This window comes from Ambystoma mexicanum, chromosome 3p (genome assembly GCF_040938575.1).
Source record: "Ambystoma mexicanum isolate Mex_15411 chromosome 3p, UKY_AmexF1_1, whole genome shotgun sequence".
Lineage (NCBI taxonomy): Eukaryota > Metazoa > Chordata > Amphibia > Caudata > Ambystomatidae > Ambystoma > Ambystoma mexicanum.
The window spans coordinates 634746397-634771509 of record NC_090925.1 but is presented as its reverse complement, the minus strand read 5'-3'; positions in this window follow the sequence as shown (position 1 = coordinate 634771509).

The following is a 25113-nucleotide window of genomic DNA, read 5'->3' as shown; positions in this document are numbered from 1 at the left end:
ACTAGTTCAAAAGGCCTTCTCACACCATGGCGCTTCACTGGGTTGTAAGAATAGGTTTGAGGATTTAGGCTTTTGCAGAAATCAATGGTTCTCTACTGCTTTGCAAGAGTCTTGGCATCTGGATCTGGAAGGATGTTAAAGCTGAATGTAGAATGCTGGATCAGAGTACTTTGCCGGAATCAGAAAAGTGAGTGAATCAGTGATTCCCTATGTGTTGTCAGCTGTCTCTATGTGTCCTTTCATATGACATTACAAAGTGGGTGTATGGGCCTGCTTAGCTAAGCTTGCCCCTGTGAGCTGGAATTGGATCAAAACTTCATCTCTGCCTTGCATTTGAGTGATTGGATCAAGGCCGGATGATGTCACATTTTATGGTTTGCTTTACAGTTCTTAGAAACCTCCCCTTAGCCCTGGTCTCAAAATCAGATTTTATACTAAATACATATTTTTCCATTGGTCACCTTTACACAAATCACACACAGAGATGCCATATTTTATGTAGCATCTGTTCCTCAAAATCCTGCAGCTGTGGGATCTTGTTTCAACTTTCTACAGAATTGTGTCCTTTTTGCTATGAACACAATTTCCAACCTTTATGCAAATTTCCACAAATGTGTATGTTCAATGTCTGGATGTGTGTGTCAATTTTCAGAATTCTAGGATTAATACATTTCACATAAAACCACATATATTGCCATTCCTGTCCAGAACATTTTATACAGTTCTGCCGCTTCTTAAAACGTGCAGCCGAAAATTAGACTAACAGATATGTCCTTGGTATATTTTTCAACATTTTGAATCACAAGTTATGAGTCTTTAAAAATTGTTATTTGTTCATGTTTAACAGCAAATGGTGTGTCCCGTTTTCTCTCCCTGAGGTCCAGGAGCATTCCCCTCCTTGTTTGTTTCTTCCAGGAGCCATTTATGACCCTCTCACACCTCCGTTTCCTGGGCTGAAGGGCCTGCTATTGTTCATTCTCTTTCTGTAGACAAAAGTCTGAGTTAACCCACAATTATCATCTCCCCGTGATTTTCAGCTGAGAGGATATCCCTCCCCTGGGAGAAACTGTCATGCCTGCGCCATGGGCGCATCCATTTACGCTCAATTTGGACTATATGTTTATCATTTATTTACAACAGACTCTTGGATCCGTCTATATTTACTTTGGGACTTTTATGTCCCACTTGCGAGACTTTGGTGCTTTATTATTATTTCCAACAAACTACGCATACCATAATGCACCTGGCTACAAGCATCGATTCCTGGCTATTCCTATTGGTTATCAAAGGAACTACACCCCCCAGAAGCTCTAGAGACTTGCCCTGCTTCCACCAGCCCAGGAACAGAAAGGGAGGTGGCCGATTGCCTGCAGGTGTGCTTAGCCAGGTGCAACCAATTAGCCTGCCTCTGTGCTGGGCTAGGCAGTATAAAGGCTGCTGCCTGCAGTGGCTCAGCCTCTTGCATCTGAGAGTCCTTCCTCCACCTTTTGCATCTTCCTACAGATCTTGAATGCTGCTTACCTTCACTCCTGCTTGGACCCTACCTTGTTGCTTGCTCCACCCTGTTGCCTCCAGCCTTAGCCTTGCAGGCTCCCTGCCTCACAGCCCTGCTCCTCTGGGCTCTCCACACTGCAGCTGATCACGCTCTGCTGCCTTCCAGTCTCCGCCCTTGCCCTGCCGGGCTCTCCACATTGCAGCCGATCACGCTCTGCTGCCTTCCAGCCTCCGCCCTTGCCCTGCCGGGCTCTCCACATTGCAGCCGATCACGCTCTGCTGCCTTCCAGCCTCCGCCCTTGCCCTGCGGGCCCTCTACATTGCAGCTGATCACGCTCTGCTGCTTTCCAGCCTCAGCCCTTGTCCTCTGTGCTCCCTGCCCTGCAGCCTGCCTCACTCCGGCTGCCTTCAATCCTTGTCTTCTGGGCCCCCTGCTCTGCAGCCTGCCTCACTCCGGCTGCCTTAGCCCTTGTCCTCTGGGGCTCCCTGCTCTGCAGCCTACCTCACTCTGGCTACCTACAGCCCTTGTCCTCTGGGCCTTCCTACTTTGCAGCTTATCACGCTCCGCTGCCTACTACCTACCTTTTCCGCTGGGTTCTCGGCCTAGCCGCCCTCTACAGTCCTCTGCTACCTTCTACGTTCAGCGGCCCTGTCCCTCAGGGTTCACTCCTTACTGCCCGGCCCTTATGGGATCCTTGCCGTGCAGTCTGCTTTACTCTGCTGCCCTAAGCCCTTTTCCTCTGGGCGTTCTACCTTACAGTCCTACTCCTGTGGGCTTACTCATTGCTTTCCTGCTCCTCTGAGTTCTCAACCTTGTTCCTTACTGTCCTCTGCTATCCTATCCTGTTACACGACTTTCCTTTCATTTCCTTCTGCTAGTTTTCTATCACCTCCTTTCCTGGATTTGTCTGTAGTATCATCTCTTGTACTGTTTGTAGACCCTTTTGTACAGAGCTTGTCTGTTGGTTCCCATCAGTCAACCTCTGCCCCTTCCCTTGTCCTGTTTCTACATTACAGACACCCAGAGCTGCTGTTCCTAGTCATGAGCAAACAGCGTGGGCCTCTGTTATAGCAAACTGTGCAGAAGGCTAGAGTATTTCCAAGGTTCGTGGAATACTCTTTTCCTATATCTGCATACAACCCAAGAGGGTATTCATTCTGTATCTTTTCCCTTGCTAATCTTGCTTACTCTTCGTTCTCTTTCCTTTCCGCTGTGTGTGTTCTTATCTGTCCACTTTATTTGGCACAACCACCCAAACCCTTTCTGGGTGTCCTGTGCCACTCTTAATAGAGTGCCACTCCTGACAGAATGCAAGAGCCAAAAAGTGTCTCGTTCCATAGGCCGGAAAGGCACACACAGAACAAAGATGCTTTCCTTTCGGGTTAAGAAACCTTTGCATAAACCTATGGTTTCCCTAAGGACAGCAAACAAGAACCTTAGTCTAAAGGACAGTCTCGCCTCAGTAAACAAAGATTTACAAGCACGATACTATACTCACTGGCTAGCTGACCCTTCTTCCATGTACAATTATTATGACATTTGCGACTATGACCCGCAGTCCTTATCTGTTGCAGAGCTACAGCAAGATAATGAATTCTTACAGATCTTGTTAAACCAAACAGTGAAAAACACTCCTGCGTCTTCTGACAAGCCTTCTAACACCGCAACAGCCAAGGATATAGCACTCATTGTGGGAGACTCTAAACCAGAATACGCTGTTGCCAGAGTGATATGCGCAAGATCAGCTTGGCAAGCTCCCCAGAATGCTGGAAACCCTTATTTGACAGGACAAGGCAGTCATTATCCTGAGGTTTGTGCATCTGGTCCTGGGTACAAAAGACCTATACTAACCATTGGTTGTCTTGATGCTTCCACAGTATGTACTAACCACAATAACCCTAAGGTCAGTCTTCCCATTGCTACAACCAAATTTTCTGCCACACCAGCTTGTAAAGCTTTAGATCAAACTAATGATACTTACCTGCTACACGAACAACTCCTACGCCTTAAAAGAAAGACCGAAGACCTCTATGATGCCTTTGTTTATTTGCATTATAAGAATCTTATGAAGGGACACAAGTCACCAGACCATCTGACACTATGTCCAACACCTGACATCTTATCTTTAGAGATCGACATGATAAGGCCTGGAATTGCCATACAGAAAAGTATACAGACTTATACCAAGCAGATGGAAGACCTACATATAGCATATGTATCCCTTCTAAAGACTGGCACTGCTCTTTCACCTTCCAGCCACAGAAACTCAGGTTGTTGTACTGACAGAAAAGAATTAACTCCTCCGCTGGGTCAAATCACGCACACAGCCATTACACCACAAAACAAGGGTGGTCTTCTGATTGGAAATCCCTCTGAGTCAAAGGATGGTTCCGCCCTCACCCTTGCCTATTGTCCAGTACTCACACTTACAACCTCTTCTGAAATGACAATGGCAGCTGAAGAGACTGGCGCAGTTCACACCGAGCATGCTGAGTTGGCAAGCGGGGCTTGCCAAAGTGTGGCTGTGCTATCAGACAACACTCTTGAGCAATCAACATCTTCAGTTTCTTCGATACCCCCTGAATCGCCAGTGGTTGTGGTACCCGATCTACCAGTAGTTGCAACACCTGAACTGTCTGTAGCTGCTACAGCACCAAACTTCCAACTGCAATTCATGATCTTCCTGCTGCTGTGGTTCCTAAACTCCCTGCCACATTTGAGACTCCTCAAGTCTCTGCTGCAAATCTTGAGTTTGCTATAGCTACTGTGATTCCTGAAGCTACTGCTAATTCTGATGCTCCCGATGCCTAGATTTCCACTTCCTTCGCAGCTGTGCTCGCTGCAGCAGAATCCTCTGCTACATAACCTGATCCCTCAGCACCTTCTCTTCCTGATCCTACATCCGCCATCCTAACTGTTGCAAAGTCAGCGAAGGGTTTTCCTGTTAAGACTACTGCTCCAGTTGTTCCTGCTGGTGTATCTATAGCACTAAGACTGCCAGACTCTACTCTACCAGTCTCAGGTGCGTTCCAGCCCGCTGGCTCTCTCATGACACCCACACACCCAGTTGCTACAGCCTTGATACTCTCTACAGCCATTCTAGATCTCACTGCTGCTGTTACCTCTGAACTGTCTACTAATCATGGGAAAACCGCTGCTGTGACTCCTGAACTCTCTGCGGCTAACCCTAACGTTGTCATTGCTGCTCCGGATGTCTTGGAAAGCCTTCGTAAAGCTACCAACTCTGCTGTACCTATGGCTCCACTTTCCAGCACCATATTGTTGCCCGTCAAAGCAAAATCTATCATGGAGCCTGCAGCAGTTTTTCGCAGTTCCTCTCTTCATGCACACAGAGTTGGGGTCTGTGTTCCAAAGACTTCGTCTATTCTGATTTCTACATCAAAAGTTCAGAACTTTGGTACTATCTCCGTCATTCAAGACTCTCACCTTGCAACCCGTTTCTGGTGCTTCATGATGTGCCTTTTTGGAGTAAGACTCTTGTACGGTGTGACAGACATTCTTCCTATAGGTCGGTCTTCAGGGAGCCTGGAGAGGGGTCTGGAGAGGGGCCTGGAGAGGGGCATACTGTCATCCTGCGCCATGGGCGCATCCATTTACGCTCAATTTGGACTATATGTTTATCATTTATTTACAACAGACTCTTGGATCCGTCTATATTTACTTTGGGAACTTTATTTCCCATTTGCGAGACTTTGGTGCTTTATTATTATTTCCAACAAACTACGCATACCATAATGCACCTGGCTACAAGCATCGATTCCTGGCTGTTCCTATTGGTTATCAAAGGAACTACACCCCCCAGAATCCCTAGAGACTTGCCCTGCTTCCACCGGCCCAGGAGCAGAAAGGGAGGTGGCCGATTGCCTGCAGGTGTGCTTAGCCAGGTGCAACCAATTAGCCTGCCTCTGTGCTGGGCTAGGCAGTATAAAGGCTGCTGCCTGCAGTGGCTCAGCCTCTTGCATCTGAGAGTCCTTCCTCCACCTTTTGCATCTTCCTACGGATCTTGTATGCTGCTTACCTTCACTCCTGCTTGGACCCTACCTTGTTGCTTGCTCCACCCTGCTGCCTCCAGCCTTAGCATTGCAGGCTCCCTGCCTCACAGCCCTGCTCCTCTGGGCTCTCCACGCTGCAGCTGATCACGCTCTGCTGCCTTCCAGCCTCCGCCCTTGCCCTGCCGGGCACTCCACATTGCAGCCGATCACGCTCTGCTGCCTTCCAGCCTCTGCCCTTGCCCTGCCGGGCTCTCCACATTGCAGCCGATCACGCTCTGCTGCCTTCCAGCCTCCGCCCTTGCCCTGCGGGCCCTCTACATTGCAGCTGATCACGCTCTGCTGCTTTCCAGCCTCAGCCCTTGTCCTCTGGGCTCCCTGCCCTGCAGCCTGCCTCACTCCGGCTGCCTTCAGCCCTTGTCTTCTGGGCCCCCTGCTCTGCAGCCTGCCTCACTCCGGCTGCCTTAGCCTTGTCCTCTGGGGCTCCCTGCTCTGCAGCCTACCTCACTCTGGCTACCTACAGCCCTTGTCCTCTGGGCCTTCCTACTTTGCAGCTTATCACGCTCCGCTGCCTACTACCTACCTTTTCCGCTGGGTTCTCGGCCTAGCCGCCCTCTACAGTCCTCTGCTACCTTCTATGTTCAGCGGCCCTGTCCCTCAGGGTTCACTCCTTACTGCCTGGCCCTTACGGGATCCCTGCCGTGCAGTCTGCTTTACTCTGCTGCCCTAAGCCCTTTTCCTCTGGGCGTTCTACCTTACAGTCCTACTCTTGTGGGCTTACTCATTGCTTTCCTGCTCCTCTGAGCTCTCAACCTTGTTCCTTACTGTCCTCTGCTATCCTATCCTGTTACACGACTTTCCTTTCATTTCCTTCTGCTAGTTTGCTATCACCTCCTTTCCTGGATTTGTCTGCAGTATCATCTCTTGTACTGTTTGTAGACCCTTTTGTACAGAGCTTGTCTGTTGGTTCCCATCAGTCAACCTCTGCCCCTTCCCTTGTCCTGTTTCTACATTACAGACACCCAGAGCTGCTGTTCCTAGTCATGAGCAAACAGCGTGGGCCTCTGTTATAGCAAACTGTGCAGAAGGCTTGAGTATTTCCAAGGTTCGTGGGATACTCTTTTCCTATATCTGCATACACCCCAAGAGGGTATTCATTCTGTATCTTTTCCCTTGCTAATCTTGCTTACTCTTCGTTCTCTTTCCTTTCCGCTGTGTGTGTTCTTATCTGTCCACTTTATTTGGCACAACCTCCCAAACCCTTTCTGGGTGTCCTGTGCCACTCTTAATAGAGTGCCACTCCTGACAGAAACCTGTTTGTCCACTTCCAAAGGGTTGCAGCTCAGCCAAGCTAATTTATTCTTAATTAAAAATCCAGGAAAAAGCAAACTTGTTGCATCAAACATAAATGCATGACTTTCTTAGCTTTAACTCTGTGGGATAAAAGCAACTGAGATCTGTATTCTTTTTAGCCACCATCCTTTTTATGTTTGCTAATCCGGCAGACTTTTTAGTTTATATAACTTTGAAGTTTCATCAGTTACTCATCTGACAGCTGTCATTCACGTAGCTCAGGGTACTGCACCCAGATTTTGACAGGGGCTGTCAGTTTACAGACAATCCAGTTTGTCCGATGAATGTTTTGCTCTTCACATTAGGACTTTGTATGTTCGCAATGCTTCCTTAGATTACATACATTTTAGCGCCAAGCAAGATTTATATGTTGAGAAGTGTTGTCTTATAGGCATTTTTAGCACAAAGCAAATGTCATTTATTGGCACCTTTTGAAGTTTCATTTGCAAAGTGCTGCTTCTATCTCTGCCCTCTGTTGGCTAGTCATGGAGCCCACAGGCACATTTTCTGCAGTGTGTGCTCTGTTCCACCACACATGCACCATGGGTGTCCGGTTATGCATCCATCTTTTTGTGTGCTGCAGAACGCAGTTTTTGTAGGTTTTTGGCACGCACAAGAGTTTTGCCGCCATTGTAGCAGTTCCTTTCACCATAACTGACAGACTGATGCTGCATAGCACAGCAAAGTGGGTCAAAACATCCCACAATGAGAGACTGTTTTAAAGTTAGTTAATGGGATTATGTGAGTGATCTGGAATCTTGAGTGTTCATCAGTGACGACAAGCACATATATTCAATCTTGAGTTGGTCCAAAGAAATAATTTGCTGCATTTTGCCATGCAATTGCATATAGCTCAACAATATGTAATGGTAATGGCATATTTGGCCTTGCAGTGAATTGACAGACTGCATGGTGCTTGAAGGTATCTTCTACAGCATTTTCCATATGGAGGAACCGTGTCTGAATTATAAGGAGTCTTTTTGTGTCGAGAAATCCTTCTATGGCCTTTGTGTGCAATGTTGATTACATTTCTCCACATAGATTTGGGTATGTCAATTGAGGTGCCTTGTAGTAGAATGGAGTTGTTTGAGAGAACAAGTTCCTGATATATAGTGGCTAGATATTTATGTTCCTCTTTATGGACTCCAACCTGGTGAGGTCCATGTTTGTTGAAATCTTTCCATTCGTTGTCTCAGGTGAGTCCTATGGCCATTTGAATAGTAGGGTAATTTTCTGGATGCTACGGATATTGTTTCTTATGTAATGATGGGTGGTAGTGCATTGTTTGCCATGTAATTTAGGCATTCTTCTCTTCAGTACAATTTGGCTACTTTTGTCTGGCACAGGGTGATGAGAGAGGTAGTCTGCAGGAAAATGGTGGACCACACAGCTGCCAGGCTTTCCTTTTCTGGTTGGGAGTATGCTAACTATTTGTTTGACAATGCCTTGCTGTTGTAAGATACAATCTTTTCGATAAGGGCTTTGTACCTACATATTGTGCTAGAATGTTTACCAGTCTGACAGTACTGGCATTGACGGTCACTTCGGTATGTTGAGTTGGATTGAAGAATGCTAGGTGATGTGAATTTGCCAGCACCTGTTTCAAGGTGGTAATTGTCATTTTGAATTGGTTTGTCCCTTGAGAAGGGGAATCTATTTTGAAGAGGTGTTGTATAGGTTTTGTGGCAGTGACAAAATCAGTGAAGTACCTTGAACAGTATCCTGCCATGCTGTGGAATGATCGTATTTCAGCCATCTTTAATGCGGGTGATAGTTTGAGGTATCTCAGCCCATTCCTCTCTGAAAATATGTGTTAATAAAACCAGTGGTGGCTCTCATTCATGATACATTTGTCAGCATTTAGTGTGATTTCTGCAGTAAGAAGAGCAAGGTATACTTCGTCAAGGGTGTTGTCGTGTTCTTCTTGTGTCTGGCCAAACACAAATATGTTGTTGCAATCGTTTTAAATTTGTGAGAACGGAAGTATGCTACAACTAATGGTTTCTTCAAAAATCTCAGCAGCTGAGAAACGTTTAGGTGTTTATATCTAAACAGTCCACAAGAGTTGAGAAGACAGTTAGTGCCCTAGAATCAGGGTTTAGTATGAGTTGGTGATAACGTTGGTTGAGGTCCAACTTGGTGAATTTGATGTTTTTTCAGACTAATTATTATTTCCTCAATGTTGAGTCCTGGGTGGCTTTCCATTGCAATGGTAGTGTTGGGAATGCACATGTTGATGCATAGTCGAATGTGCCCCACATATTTAGGAATGACCATCACCAGTGAGACCCATGGGGTGGGGTCTGTGGCTTCTTCAATGACATTGTCTGACAAGAGTCTGTCATGTTCTCCTGATACTTTTGGTTATAGGTGAAACCCAGTTCTTCTTGGGAGTTGTGAAATGGGCTTCACTGTACTGTCAACATGGAGGAGGACAGGGGGACCATTGTGTCAGCCCAAGTTGTCAAACAGATGTTGAAATGTGCAATGCAGTGATTCTTGTGATGATGAGTGGGGTAGTGCATAAGTGAGGAGGTCATCAGTGAATAGGTTGCAGGTTATATCAATGAGAACCAAAGCTTTAACCATATACGGAAACACAGAAGGCAGCATCCAGTGACTCTTCAAGACATGAAAGACAGATGCGCTTAAGTGTCATTGTGGCACCGCAGGTATGAGAATTTATCGAGGCATGGGAGTGTTGTGGAGGCACCCGATTGTTAACTGGGAATGGTGGAAGGTGGGAAGTGTTCTGCCACATCAAGAATGCAAGCTTGGTGTTCACTCATTATATTGACGTGGCTCCCGTATCAATGATAAATCACGCGTTGATCTCATGGATCTTAAGAGTTACTGTGGGAGAAGAGTCTGTGTCAATTGTGTCTGTCATGAGATATAGGTTTTCAGCAATAATATTGAGGCACATATGCACGTTGTTATCTGACAATGTATTTGCCGATAAATGTATCAGTGTCATGTAGTGCACCACTCGGCATGGGGCAGAGCAATGTTTGTGTTTGGAATGTCTTCCCGTCCCTGAAAACAGATTGAACATAATTTGGTCGGTTTAATTTGCTGCAGGCTTGGGCTATGGCTGGGCATTTGCCCTTTTATGGGAAGGGGAATTTGCAACTCTACCATCGTTTTGTTGGATTTATCTCTGGTTTCTTCTGCGTCAGCCTGTCTTGTGGCCGTAAAGTTCGAGGTCTGACGGTCAGAGCGGAAACCAGGTCAGGACTTTTAGGTGATTCTATGGCAGCTACTTGTTCACCAACACATTTGTATATGCCTGTGTTGCCAATTATTTCTGTGAGGGGCAGGTAAAATGTTGGTGATTTGCGCAAGAACAAAGCACTGTAGAAGTGGGTTAGCATGTGTCCTCCCGATGGGGCTGCTTCATTGGCACACATCACAGCAGTGTTCACATACAGTTGATTTATGTTAGTTGGAGCAGTCTTGAACCACTGTAAGTGAGCAGTGCAAACAAGCTATTTTGAGGAAAATAGTAGTGAGGGTCATAGTGATGCAACATACTTTGTGGTGAGATCGTAGTGTAGGTATATTACTGTCTAAGGAATGCTGGAATTATCCTGCCAGGTCAAGTCAGCAAAAGAGAATGGTGCATGTAGCCTGTGTTCCGGCTGCAGAGGAATTGCATGAGCCAGGAAGCAGGGATCTATGTGTTCACTGCGCCACCCGTAACTGCGCAGATGAAAATGTTGATGCCAATTACGGTGCAGCAATCAGATAGATCATTTCTGCCCATCTGCCCCGGCTTGCAATCCTGAAAACCTCACCCCCCACAACCCCCACTTACCTATACTGCAGTGCACTCCTGTGTGCCTCTCCGACATCCTTGTACGCCAGCGACATCAACTCCTCCCACTTACGTGTGGTGGACCTGATCCCGCAGGGTGTAAAGACCGGTAGGGGGTGACTGTACTTCCGCTCTCTATATGGTAGAGGAGAGGCACAGAGGACCCCAGCGAAGATTCTCTATTGTGGTAGCAGTGGACGAGCAATCAAGGCCTAGCTTCTCAGGAAGTGATGCGGGCTGGTTCTTAAGTACAGTGTAGTCCCCGAACCCCCACAAAGGAATGTCCACACACTGTATTACTGAAAACACAGTCTTTATATAATTAATATTCAAAGGTATGTACACAATCACAATAACGCACTTTGTACTTGGAAGTCAATAATGATAAATATATACACGTTTAGAGTGGTACCACTAATGTTATCAAATCTCATTAAAGTGCATCAACTGTACAGTTAAAATGACACACAGATCAATAACGAGTAAACCAGCAATAGAGATAGGCAGGAACGTAAGATGGTTGAAACAATAGGCAGAATGCTGGCCCCGTTACCTAGACACAGTTCTGTGTGGAGATCCCCCCACCTGGGCAACCTGTAAATAAAGATATATAACACAAGCCCAGTCCAAATGTTCAATAGTCTTACTTCTTCCTGTTAAGGTTTTACCCCCCCCAATGTACCTGGTGGAGTAGAGTTCTCCGACGATGCACCGACCGATCCTTCTTGAGTGGCGCCCTTTCAGGCGGGAGCCACGGATCATCGAGAGGTGTTGGGGAACTTGGCGTTCGGTGTCAGGGAATCGACAGCCCTTCTTGAGTGCCCTCCCTTTAAGAAGGGAGTCACGGGTCGTCGAATGTCCGACGGTGAACAGGGTGAACTACGGCAAGGAAGTGGCAGCTTTGTTCCTAGCAGTGCTCGTCGATGACAGAGCGTTGGCGTCCTGCAAGGAAGAGGCGCGTGGGGCACCTCGATGACGATAGTTCTGGACCGCAAAGAGATGATGAAGAACTGTGGCCCAGCAAGGGCGTCGAGTCGTCGGCATCTCTGCGGTCTTTAGGTGGCGGAAAACCCACTGGTGGATGCTCCTCGGCGCATCGACAGTCAAGCCTTCTCCAGCGGGAGACAAGCGGATGAAGATGCAGACAAGAGCGTCCGATGATCAATGAAGTTCTTAGGCAAACGGGAGCACGGCGGCTCCGGTCGGCGACGGCGGTCGTCGACAGTGGCGGAACACAGTCCGAGTGCTTCTCCTTGGAATTCCTCAGCAGTCCCCATATCGGGTCGGCAGCCTGTCGAAGGTCTGTCTACCAGGGAGCGTTGGCAAAGATCAGCTGTGCACGATGGTCCCTCGTAGCTCGGGAAGAGGGCGCCTTACTAGGTCCTCTCTGGGTCAGTCCTTGGAGGCACAGCAGCTTTCAGATTGTGAAGGAGAGCAACAGCAATTCTTCTCGTCCAGCAGGGCTTCAAGGTCAAGCATCAGTTAATCCAGTTACTCGTCGTAGTGGACTTCAGCTTCTGGACATGATTCCTAGCAGTGAGAGGTCCCCAGATATACTGTTGATCTCCCATTCATTCCACTGGGTCACACTCAAGCATCCAATCACGACTACGGGCATTCATGCAGGCAGGCAGCCAATCAGGCACACGAGGTATTCAGGCCATTTACTTCTCTCCAGACACTCACAACAAGTTATGTGTATTGGGACAAGTACCGAGCCATTCAACACTCCAAGCTGCATTCATACCGGTTTCGGGCAGGGTTTATACTAGACACCCACAACACAAAATGCATATTCGTCACACACTCTATTTACCCAGGTCCCACCCACAGGAGGTACCCACAACATACATCACCGGGAAGGCTCCAGCTAGTCTGACTGGGCCTTCACAACAACACTATATATTGCACTTCCATCAACAGCCAGTCAGGGGGAAGGGATAGAGTCAGGGCTTCCCAGGACTTTGGGAAAACAAGGTAATGGGCAATAGAAAGCAAGTGGCCACAGGGGCCATCTTGTTTTCCATCAGGGATCAACTGATCCCAATGGCAGGGCCTGGGTATCCCAAAATGGAGGATACTCCGCGCACCTGTCAAATTCAGCATGGAGCTGCCACCAGCCCATACCCTGCTCTGTGGGCCACCCACAGGTGCCCAAAAACATACACTGGGGCACAGGGTTGTACCCCACCCATGAGTGCCATAAAGGTATCCCACGGGTCCGTTCACCAAACCAAAAGAAAGAGAGTTGCACCGCCGGGAGTCCCACATGAACTCATGCGCGGAAAACACGACAGAACACACGATAAAAAGCAGTAAAGGACAAGGATACAGAGGCCCTGTCCCTCGATGCATTTCTAGCATCACAGTCGCCCCCCCCAGACTGAGGTGGAGGGTGCCTAATCTCCCACGGGATAGACACCCTCATCCTGACGGTCAACATACCTTCTGGAAAGGCCATCTGCATTATCGTGACTCTTCCTGGTCTGTGCTCTATGGTGAAGTCTAGCCCTTGCAGGCTAATGGACCACCTGAGCAGTTTCGGGTTCTCACCCTTCATCTGCATAAGCCACTTTAGGGGCTTATGATCTGTTTGGACCCTGAAGGTAGACCCCGTAAGGTAGGGCCTAAAACACCTAAGGCTCCAAACTATACTAAAACACTCCTTTTCAACAGTAGCCCACCTAAATTCTCTACCCTTGAGTTGTCTACTGATAAATATGATAGGATGTTCTCTCCCTTTGTCATCTAACTGGGACAAGACAGCTCCAATTCCGGTGTCGCAGGCATCCGTCTAGACGATAAAGGGTCGGCTGTAGTCAGGCGCACACAACATGGGTGCCCGACACAGACTTTCTTTCAACCCTTTAAAGGCCCTCTGACAGTCTTCAGTCCAATTGACCTTCCTAGGCTGCTTGGGTGAAGTCAGAGCTGTCAGTGGTGCAGCTATGGTTCCATAGTCTGCCATGAAATTGCGATAGTACCTAGTGAGACCCAAAAAGGCTCTCACCTGGGTTTGAGTAGTGGGAGTCTCCCAGTCCTGTACATCCTGTACCTTAATGGGGAGAGGTTGGATTTGACCCCCTCCTACCTCATGACCAAGATACGTGACTTTCCCCTGAGCTATCTGGCACTTGGTGGCCTTGATAGTGAGGTTAGCCCTTTTCAAGGCCTGCAACACTCTACCCAGATGTGTCAAGTGCTCTTCCCAAGTGGAACTGTAGACGGCAATGTCGTATAAATAAGCCACACAAAAGGCTTCCAGCACACTGAGAGCATGATTGACCATTCTCTGGAAGGTGGCAGGGGCATTCTTAAACCCAAAAGGCATGACCCTAAACTGGTAGAGTCCCTCGGGTGTTGAGAACGCCGTCTTTTCCTTGGCATGGTCCGTCATAGCTATTTGCCAATAGCCTGAGGTGAGGTCAAAGGTGCTCACAAATTTGGCAGCACCTATGGTGTCCATGAGCTCATCAGCCCTGGGCAATGGGTGCACGTCAGTTTTGGTGACGGCATTGACTCCTCGGTAGTCCACACAGAACCTCCAATCCTTGGTACCGGCCTGGGAACTTGCCTTGGGGATAAGGACCACTGGACTGGACCAGGGACTGGTTGAGGGTTCAATAACACCCAGATCCAACATTTTGGCGACCTCAGCCTGGATGTGGTTCTTAACTGTATCTGACATTCGGTAGCTCCTGCTCTTGACAGGCACACTGTCACCAGTGTCAATCTCGTGCTTACACCATGGTGTAAGGCCTGGCGTCAGTGAAAACAGAGAGGCATAATGCTGGAGCAAAGTCCGGCAGGCTCTCTGCTGCTCGGTTGTTAAATCTGGAGAGAGCTGCACTCCCTCCACTGAGCCATCCTGAGGGTTGCTATGCAGCAAATCAGGAAGGGGCTCACTCTCATCCTCTTCTTTCTCTGAAGCCAGCAAGAGACATGAGACTTCTGCTCGCCTGTGGAACGGCTTGAGCCTATTAACATGGAATACCTGAGGGGCTACCCCTGGGATCCCCATGTCAACCAGATAATTGACCTCACCCATCTTGGAGACTATCCGGAAGGGTCCAGTCCATTTATCTGCCAATGCCCGAGGCTTGGTAGGCTCCATCACGAGGACCTCCTATCCCGGAGTCCACTCCACTTGTGATGCTTTAAGGTCATGCCAGTATTTGTTCAATTCATGGCTGGCCTTGAGATTCGCCGTTGCTTGTCCCATCATCTGTGTCATCCTCCGTCTGAGGCCAAACACATAGTCCCCCACTTGCTTGGCGGGACCGGGAGGGGTGGCTTCCAAGCCTTCTCTGATCAAGGCGAGGGGCCCCCTCGCGGGATGTCCAAAGAGCAACTCAAAGGGGCTGAAACCAACACCCTCTTGAGGTACCTCTCAGTAAGCAAACAGCAGGCATGGCAGGAGGAGATCCTATTTCCTCCTTAGGGGCTCTTCCAAACCACCTAGCATGCCCTTGAGAGTTTTATTAAATCTCTCAACCAGACCATTGGTCTGGGGGTGGTAAGAAGTGGAGAACCTGTAGGTTACCCCGCATTCTTTCCACATGGTTTTCATGTAACTAGACATGAAGTTGGATCCTCGGTCAGAGACAACCTCCTTGGGGAATCCAACGCGGGTGAAAATGCCCATGAGGGTCCGGGCAACCACCTTGGCAGTAACAGTCCGAAGGGGTATAGCCTCAGGGTACCTGGTGGCATGATCTACCAAAACCAGGATGAACCGATGTCCACCTGACATGGGAAGGTCAAGGGGACCGACGATGTCGATGCCCACCCTCTCAAACGGGGTGCCAACCACTGGCAATGGCTGCAGTGGGGCAATGACACTGCCTCCAGTCTTGCCAGACAACTGACAAGTTAGGCAGGTCCTGCAGTGGGACTCCACTTCTACTCCCATCCGGGGCCAGTAGAAATGGGCAGAGAACCTCTGCTTAGTCTTCTTGGTACCAAGATGACCAGCCAATGGGCATCTCAAGCGCCAACTGCAGTAGGAAGGGCCTGTAAACCTGGGGTACCACCAACCTCTTGAGGGCACCAGGTTCAGGCTTAGTGGGCTCACTAACAAGGAGCTCACCCTCCCAGTAAATCCGGAAAGTCCTAGGCACTTCGCCTTGTGCCTGGGACAGGGCCTGTTTCCTCAGACCCTCGAGAGAGGGACACTCTCTCTGTCCTTTACAGAAGTCTGCCCGGGAGGGTCCCCCTTCAGCCAACAAGCATTGAAGTTCGGGATGATCCACCGGGTTGAGAACCTCTCCCGCAGGAGAGTCTTCTGGCTCTTCTCCACAGGAGTTGAGATGGGGTTTACCACTGGACCCAGCCCGTCCCGAGCATGGATCCCAATGGTTGCTGTAGGAACAGCAGGAAGAGAAGGGGCTCCCTCCACAGAGGTGGCCTTCTTGCTCTTCCTTTGTCGTGCCTTAGGCCGCGTCTTCGGCTCGGGTACCTGACTCACAGCCAGACCCGGTGTCACCTGTGACCTAGTAACCGCAGGAGCAGTCAGGGGAAGATCATCCGCGATCAATCCCAACTCGACTAGTTTGTTACCTAACAGAATGTTAGCAGGGACGTTGTCCTGAACCAGGACAGGAAGGTTTGCTGTCTTGTCTCCAATTACGAGTGTGACTCGGGCTACAGGGGATAATTTGGGAGGCCCAACAGCTAACCTGGTGGTTCTCAGAGGAGCATCTACATAGTCCTCTGGCTTGAGCAGGGTCCTGTCCACCACTGTGATGCTTGCCCCAGTGTCTCTCAAACCAGTAGAAGGCTGTCCATTCAGGAGGACACTTCTCAAAAATCTATGGGTGTTCTGTAGGATAGTCGCCAGTACTTCCGCGTACTTGTCCCAGGCCCCAAGGGACACTAAGGAAATCTCTACTGGAGCACCAAAAGTGATCCCGGTAGAGCAGGGGAGGACGGTGGCCTCCACCTCAGACATGGGGTAAGGGTAAGTCAGCTTGACAGCCTGTACTCCGAGTGCCTTACCTTTACACTTGGAGTCACCCCTTTTGTGATCCAGAGCTCCCAAAGTCCCAAAAAGTGCCGGGAGTGTGGGGTATGGTACTGGAACCACCGGGAGCCTGCTTTGCAGCAGGTGGACCACTACTCTTATTCCCACCCACAGATGACTTATCCCCACTAGATTTTTGGGTCTTAGGAGAGGAGGGTTTAGGTTTTTTCAACTGTGACTGCTTTTGAGACCCCTCAGCTTTCTGAGAGGCCCCCTTTTCTTTGTCCTTGTCCTTCCCACTGGAGTCCTTAGGGGACACCCGGTGGGAGACCCACTTGTCAGCCAACCTAGCCAGCTTAAAGGGATCCAAAATGTTCTGGTCAGCAACATACTGACGCAGCTCCGGTGAACAGGCTTCAGAAAAATGCTCAAAAAACAACAGGTGGGACAATTCAACAAAAGTTTTCACCTTGTAACCGTCAATCCACCCCATCATATTCATGTGCGCAGCACTCACCCAGTCGACCCAAGACACATTCTCTCTTTTCTTAAAATCCCTGAACCTTTTAAGGTATTGGGTAGGTGTCTTGCCAAACTTGGCAATCAAAGCAGATTTCAAACACTCATACTGACCCCGTTCTTCCACACTCAGCTTCAGAATACAGTCATATCCAGTTTGAGGGACTCTGCTTAGCAAACACTTAGCCCAATCTCTTTTGTCAACATCATGAATTGCACAAGCCATTTTGAACGCTTCAATCCATTGGAGGATATCAGAACCCTCCGAAAACACACCAACCAAATCCTTCATAAATTTAGTGGCTGGGGACCTGACACTCTCACTGGGTTTCGCTGAAGTCTCCACTCAAGCTTTCTCTAGCTGGATTCTCTGACATTCAGTGTCCTTGTCTTTGAGTTCAAGATCCCTATTCTTTAGTTCCACTTGTTGAGCCAACTCCTCCTTCTTAAGCTCAGCATCTATCTCCAACGTGCAATATTCAAAGGCCAATTTCATCCTTAATAACTCAAGCTCCAAGGTATTGCTGGGGTTCGGAACAGAGGCAGCAGGAATGGTGGCATTCCAGAAACAGATTCATAGAAACCCCAGGGGCAGAGTCCTCATTGGTTGCATTCCCCCCCTCATCAAGAGTTTCAACATCGGTCTGGTAGTCCACCAGGGCAGCTATCAGCTCAGCCCTATACTTATCCACAAAGTCTAACTCCCTGGCTTCACAAGCACTCTGGAGAGCCTCTAAGCTCATGCGAGTCAATTTGCCATTCGCAATAGACTCCATTGCTTGTAATGCAGTTATTTTGTACACACCCAAACCTTAATCTAATAAAGTGCGGATATTTTGTAAGTGGCACGGTTATACACTGAGTCTTAAAACCATAAGCATCCCACCGCTGCCACCAGTGTAAAGACCGGTAGGGGGTGTCTGTACTTCTGCTCTCTATATGGTAGAGGAGAGGTACAGAGGACCCCAGCCAAGATTCTCTATTGTGGTAGCAATGGACGAGCAATCAAGGCCTATCTTTTCAGGAGGTGATGCGGGCTGGTTCTTAAGTACAGTGTAGTCCCCGAACCCCCACAAAGGAATGTCCACACACTGTATTACTGAAAACACAGTCTTTATATAATTAATATTCAAAGGTATGTACACGATCACAATAACGCACTTTGTACTTGGAAGTCAATAATGATAAATATATACACGTCTAGAGTGGTACCACTAATGTTATCAAATCTCATTAAAGTGCATCAACTGTATGGTTAAAATGTCACACAGATCAATAACGAGTATACCAGCAATAGAGATAGGCAGGAACGTAAGATGGTTGAAACAATAGGCAGAATGCTTGCCCCGTTACCTAGACACAGTTCTGTGTGGAGATCCCCCCACCTGGGCAACCTGTAAATAAAGATATATAGCACAAGCCCAGTCCATATGTTCAATAGTCTAACTTCTTCCTGTTAAGGTTTTACCCCCCCAATGTACCTGGTGGAGTAGAGTTCTCCGACGATGCACCGACCGATCCTTCTTGAGTGCCGCCCTTTCAGGCAGGAGCCACGGATCGTCGAGAGGTGTCGGGGAACTTGGCGTTCGGTGTCGGGGAATCGACAGCCTTTCTTGAGTGCCCTCCCTTCAAAGCGGGAGTCACGGGTCGTCGAACGTCCGACAGTGAACAGGGTGAACTACAGCAAGGAAGTGGCAGCTTCGTTCCTAGCGGTGCTCGTCGACGACAGAGCGTTGGCGTCCTGCAAGGAAGAGGCGTGCGGGGCACCTCGATGATGATAGTTCTGGACCACAAAGAGATGATGAAGAACTGTGGCCCAGCAAGGGCGTCGAGTCGTCAGCGTCTCTGCGGTCTTTAGGTGGTGTGAAACCCACCGTTGGATGCTCCTCGGCACGTCGACGGTCGAGCCTTCTCCAGCGGGAGACAAGCGGATGACGATGCAGACGAGAGCGTCAGATGATCAATGAAGTTCTTAGGCAAACGGGAGCACGGCGGCTCCGGTCGGCGACAGCGGTCGTCGACAGTGGCGGACAACAGTCCGAGTGTTTCTCCTTGAAGTTCCGCAGCAGTCCCCGTATCGGGTCGGCAGCCTGTCGAAGGTCTGTCTACCACAGAGCGTTGGCAAAGATCAGCTGTGCACGATGGTCCCTCGAAGCTCGGGAAGAGGGCGCCTTACCAGGTCCTCTCTGGGTCAGTCCTTGAAGGCACAGCAGCTTTCAGATTGTGAAGGAGAGCAACAGCAATTCTTCTCGTCCAGCAGGGCTTCAAGGTCAAGCGTCAGTTAATCCAGTTACTCGTCGTAGTGGACTTCAGCTTCTGAACACAATTCCTAGCAGTGAGAGGTCCCCAGATATACTGTTGATCTCCCATTCATTCCGCTGGGTCACACTCAAGCATCCAATCACGACTACGGGCATTCATGCAGGCAGGCAGCCAATCAGGCACACAAGGTATTCAGGCCATTCACTTCTCTCCAGACACTCACAACAAGTTGTGTGTATTGGGACAAGTACCGAGCCATTCAACACTCCAAGCTGCATTCATACGGGTTTCGGGCAGGGTTGTCTTAGTCATTGTGTCAACCACCAGATACTAGACACCCACAACACAGAATGCATATTCGTCACACACTCTATTCACCCAGGTCCCACCCACAGGAGATACCCACAACATACATCACCGCGAAGGCTCCAGCTAGTCTGACTGGGCCTTCACAAATACACCATATATGGCACTTCCATCCAACAGCCAGTCAGGGGGAAGGGATAGAGTCAGGGCTTCCCAGGACTTTGGGAAACAAGGTAATGGGTAATAGAAAGCAAGAGGCCACCGGGGCCATCTTGTTTTCCATCAGGGATCAACTGATCCTAATGGCAGGGCCGTGCACCTGTCAAATTCAGCATGGAGCTGCCACCAGCCCATACCCTGCACTGTGGGCCACCCACAGGTGCCCAAACTAGGGGCACAGGGTTGTACCCCCACCCATGGGTGCCATAAGGGCATCCCACGGGTCTGTTCACCAAACCAAAAGAAAGAGAGCTGCACCGCCAGGAGTCCCACATGAACTCCTGCGCGGAAAACACGACAGAACACACGATAAAAAGCAGTAAAGGACAAGGATACGGAGGCCCTGTCCCTCCGATGCATTTCCAGCATCACACAGGGTCAATTTATTATTGTTTTCTTACCCCCCTCTTACTGTAATGGTAAGTGGGGGACACCACTGCAACCCCTGCTGCAACCCCCCTCTTACTGGAATGGTAAGCGGGGGACACCACTGCAAATCCTGCTGCAACCCCTGACTCTTTTTACTATGCCCAAGGAGAACAGGGGACACTCCGCAACCCCCACTCTGCTTGGGCGCAGTAGTGGGGCTTGGGATTTTCATAACGCACTCAGGCGCAGTTTTAGTAATATCACCACAATCGTGGCGACATTATGGTACGATTCCAGCAGCAGCGGTGGATGGGCAGCATCTGTACACAATAGATACGAGTTGCAGGCATTGTTTTATGGCATGGATGGGTGTGGCGGATAGCGCATAGTGGTGTACCGAGGATGGAGGTGTACCGTGAGATGTTAAACAACAATAGAATCACTAATAAGAACAGTAACACAGAAGGGTGGACAATAGTCCCACATTTTGTAACCCTGTCCTGTTTTCCTGGATGTTTTTGTGCACCCTGAATGTGGCCAGTGAAGGACTGACAAATGTTTGGATTTTTCCCCCTTTTCTCTCTGCACCAATTTCTTACTACATATGATCTTAAATTGAGACTGGTTAATTAAAATGACATTGGGCCTCATTACGAGTCTGGCGGCCCAGGAGTCAGGCGCCGGCAAATTGTAAGTCCCCATTCCCATAGAGTCCTATAGGATACCATGGGAGTGGGGACACGGAAGCACAGGCACTGTTGCTAACGGTGCTGGTGCTTCCGTGACCAGTCTCCCTATTGTGGCCGCTGCACCTGATAGGGTGAGACCTGTCGGGCAGAGCGGCCATGGCAGGCAGACTCAGAGTTTACAGATCCGGAAACAAGGGTGCCGGTGAGCTTACCGGCACCCTAGTTTCCAGACCGACAACATTGTGATGAGGACCAGAGTCTTTGGGCCTCATTACAACTCAGACGGTAAGGGGTTTACGGCGCCGTAAACAGCGCCGACCCTTACCGCCTGAGTACGAGGTCCCTTAGCGCCATGGAGGTTTTAACACCTGCTTTTAGCAGGTGTTAAAATCCATGGCGCTAAGGGACCATGGAGTTAATTACGCCACCGTAAATTACGGTGGCGTAATTAACGCCTTCCCCACTCCCATTATGCCCTATGGGGCAAAATGGGAATGGGGAAGGGTAAATGGGAACATGGGGATTTACCGCCCCGCCAAGGTTGGAATGGGGCGGTAAATCCGCCAACCACCATGGCGTAAACATGGTTTACGCCATGGTGGTAAAGTCACGGCCCAGGCGGTAACTTACCGCCTGGGTCGTAATGAGGCCATTTGTCCATCAACTATGATTTTGTGATGACGGATCATAGAGAGCCATGGTTTTCATAAGGGTGCCTTTTACTGTGGAAGGAAATACAAAAGTACACACTAGGTTTGGTTGAACCGGCTTGAATAAGATTCAAACCTATAAAAAAACAATGGGAGTTCAAATCGGTGCAAACAATTTAGGCCATGTGGATCTGCAGCTTGAAATGCTTAAAACGGAATTCCAGCTCTTCATATACAGAAATGTTAAATTGTTCGAATCAGCTTGAATACAAATCTATGGTACTACTGAGTTCTGGAATAGTGTGCATAGGAAAATGATACAATGGGGTCAGTTACTGTACGGAGCAATTCCGTTGCAGGGATAGTAGAGAGTCAGACCTATGGGCCTCATTTGCCCCAGTCCAAAGCCGTTCTACTCAAAATACTCATCTGGTTGAAAAACATTACATAATCATCTCTGTTAGCAAGCTGGTGACTCAGGCAGTGTCTTTATTCTGCACTTAATTTAAGAACATTGTTCATAGTAGGCTGTTTCTTCTTTAAGTTCATTTATTTTTTATTTAATTTAAAATGAAATGGTATTTTGTTGAGCCTTCCACTTTGAGTTCATAGATGTTTAATGTTTTTCTGCAAATACAACTGTTTTTTCTATTTAATTTCTTCTGATTGTTTCTTTAATTATCTTTATCTTTATTGTTATATTTTCCGAAAAAGTAAGCATTTGAAAAATCATTGTTTTGTGATTGAATACCTAATTTTTATTACATTTTCTTTTTCATCTGAAAACAGGCATTTAATCCGTTTTCTATACAAAAAGATCACCTTTTTTACTTGTTCATTTTATGAATACCCTCCAGTTGCCTAGAGCAAAGGGGAGATTTCCATTTTAATTACATTAGATACAGGCAGTTGTTTTCTTCCAGTTGATTTTGTACTTAATGTCTTTGGAAGACAGCTGATTTCCTTGTTTAATGCATTTTCTTTCATTGCAGGCCCCAGTCCCTAGATCCTTGAAAAAAATATAATTCTACATGCAATTTATTTCCCAGAGAGTTGTTCTCTGTGAATGAGATCCATTACACTTTTTTTGGGAGCAGTCGTTCTGTGATGGGAGAGCCAGGTCAAATTGTGTGTGAGAGGGAGAGTGACTGTTCTGTTAGCGGGAGCTGTATAAAAAGACATTTATAGAATTTCTGGACCAACAAAATGATCATCTGCTGGCAAGCCGAAGGGTGAAAAAATTGTTGCAGGTGAAAGAATAGATGCCTACAAAAATTGCTAAAGGTCAACCAAACAAAATTAATGTTTTACATTTGCTTGTGAAACTTTGTGGAGAAGGTGCTTGCTTTGGAACTGTAGTAGGTGGCCAGCCCATTTCTACAATACTTGAGGCATCTGCAAATGAAAGGTTTATGCCTGATAGTGATGCAAGAGAATTTGCAACCAAAGAAGGGGGTCTCACTACTGATTAATACAAAATGAAACATGTGCCAATGTATGAGGCCATACCAGAGATAGAGGGACAATTTGAAACGGACTGTTCCCCAAATGAGCAAGGGCCACTTGGAAGAGAGGCACCAGGTAATCGTGGTGGCAACATAGAGAGATTGTACTCTGATGTGGACTCTGAAGATGCTGATTGTAGCACACATTTGAAAAAAAAACCTGAAAGACAAGGTGCCAATGGACACGATACTGAAAAAGATAGTAGGACAAAGGGTCAATATTTTGAATCTAGGAAACCTGCATATGAAATGACCACAGCTTAACAAAACACAGAGGAACAGGTACTGATTGCCCACGCACAAAACATAGCGCAATACCGTTTGACAAATCGAGAAATACAGGACACCTTGTTCCAATTTCAAGCACTAAACCATCAACATCCATTGTTTGAAGCCACTTTCAAATCCACCCTAAGGATATTACTATGGCTATGTGTCCTATATGCAACTAAAACGTGAGCCATGGAAATCAGCCAGGGCCATTCAGTACAGCTCTGCTCAGGGTTCTATCATGAAAGATGTCACCCAATTGCTCTTTCTAACCATTAAACAGACAACAGAAAAGATTGTGGCCAGGCGGCAATTGTAATTATATTCAGACTCTCATTTCATTTGAAAGGGGTGCCAGGCTTTCTGGGGCCTGGCACCCCATTACATCCAACTCTCTCTCCCTAAATACCTCCCCGCAAGAGCCCTTCTGTCTGTTTGCTCCAACTCTCTGCAAATCCGTTTCTTCTCTAAGCAATGAGTGGGGAGTGGTGGGGCGGATGTCTCACCACTGCAGGAGCCTCCCTCTGGAATGGCCCCCTGCCCCTTACAGGATTTAGCTGGATCTCCTTACATTTCAGAAGCTCCTGAAGAACCTCCTTTTCTCCTACTCCTTCTCTTCCCCCCCTCCCCTGCTAATCTCCTTACTCCTTACCTTTGACTGGCTCATGGTTCACTTTTTAGTTCTACAGGGTCACAGGCCCCCTCCAACAAGTCCCCCTGGCTCCACTCCTTCCTGGCATTTTACCTGCTCTCCATGACACTTGCCAGTGGGCCTCCCCGTTACACATGCACTTCGCCACGTCCCCTTCCCACCTTAGCACTTCTTGTGCGCTGTGCTACACTTCCCACTTCCCCCACCCTAGCACTTCTTGCCCGGCACTTGCACGATCAGAATGTCACATGGCTTAGTAGGACCATTATTGTATCTTTCTCCCTTGTTCCCAACCCTTTTGTAGCCTTGTGGCGCCTTGAAACACCACAATGTTGTGTAGGCTCCTTACATATATCCAATAAATAAATAAAATCTCCTCGATAGCGTTTTTTCAACTCTTAAGTATTTGATATGTCCTCATCCAGTAGATCCTTCTGTCAACTCATCAGTTAGTCCATACAAGTTGCATCTAATTTTGTTAATACAGTTACAACTATCAGGCCATTTACCAGTGAAAGACTGTGCCAGAATCGCGCAAATGTCTTCACTGATACTTTTCCTGTGCCTCATTCTTTTTCTCATTTCTCTCCTATATCTTAAACAGATGTGGCTCATATCATCGACCTTATTGATCCTCACCCAGTATCATTGGTCAATCCTGCCCTTTCTCTATGCCTCCTTTTTTGGTTACTGTTAGAAAGGGCTACTATCATTCGTCTTTTGAAGGAACCCAATCTTGATTTTTCTGTCCTATCTCTCTTCTTCCTTATCTGTGGTCTGTAATGCCACGGCAAGGCTTGAATAATACCTTAGGACAAAACTGGTTTATGGTCTGAAAGCAAAGTATGCAGAATGTTTAAAAAGTGGCCAATGGTTGCCACAGACGACAGGCAGGCATGCCTATGCAGTAACACTTCTGTCTGGATCATGAATGAAAGTAAGCAGGACAGTGTTGGAGGAAGGCAGGTGGTCTCATCTCCTAAACAGAAGGCAAGACAGCTTTTGGTGCTGGTGGGGGCAGATGATAGGGTGCAA